Genomic DNA, 1,035 nt, shown 5'->3' with positions numbered 1-1,035 from the left:
GACTGTAGGCCGCCAGACTCCACTGTCCACGGGATTTTCCAGGCAAGAATACTGGAGTGGGTTGTTATTCCCTTCTCCAGGGGATCTTCCTGAACCACGGATTGAACCTGGGTCTCCTGCATTGCAGGCAGATTCTTTACTGTTTGAGCCACCAGGGAAGCCCTTGGAGAGCAGAACTGACAGCGGACAGAGCCAGCGGCTGACAAGCAAGCCGGGGGCTGTAGTTCCAGTCCAGAAACAAGGTGAGCGCACAGGAAGAGGTGGTTGTTTCTTTCACATTGTTCAATGGGCTCTGAAGATACTGCATTGCCCTGAGCATGGGGCAACCTCCAAGGACTGAAAGCCTAGCTGGCCCAGGGGACCACCTGCAATCAGCTCACACATCCGTGTGTACAGACCCTGGGGTGTACCCAAAGATAGATGCCTGGTGCACCCCATCCCCCGATGGCACCTCCCACCAGGCACACATGGGTGAGAGTTAGCACTGAGTTAACACAGAACCATCCTGGCCTTTGAGAAGAAATACAGTCCTAGCTTTGAGTAATACTGGCAAACACTACCCCTGAAATTTTCAGATTAGCAGGGCAGGAGGACTTCAAAGAAGTTCAAGTCTCTGGGAGCCCGTGTGTAAGAATTACTTCTAAGCAAGGCACATGTAACTAGGTTTCCTTGAAGATCTCCAGTGCTTCTTGGTGGGTACACAAAGCATACATTTTTCTAAGAAATGTAATTATCTGCCGTTTTTGTACAAAAGTCAAAGTGTTAGTCACTCAGTCATGTCTGACATTTTGTGACCCCATGGCTGTAGCCCACCAGGCTCCTCTGTCCATGGGACAGTGGGTAGCATATTGATGGGTCTCCTTGAAAGCATTTATCAGACAGACAGACTCCCCAACACTAAGGCCAAGGCCTCAGCACACAACAAACAGTCATCGGTCCCCAACAGTCACAGAGCAGGCCAGGCTCCCCTGAAACATGGATGCACTTGAGGAAAACAGGCAGCCCATCATTAAAATTACTACTAGGATAACAGAG

This window comes from Bos grunniens, chromosome 13 (assembly GCF_055505025.1).
Source record: "Bos grunniens cultivar Pamir isolate PY7600 chromosome 13, Bosgru_T2T1.0, whole genome shotgun sequence".
In the NCBI taxonomy this organism is placed as follows: domain Eukaryota; kingdom Metazoa; phylum Chordata; class Mammalia; order Artiodactyla; family Bovidae; genus Bos; species Bos grunniens.
Note: the sequence above shows the minus strand (reverse complement) of the source record.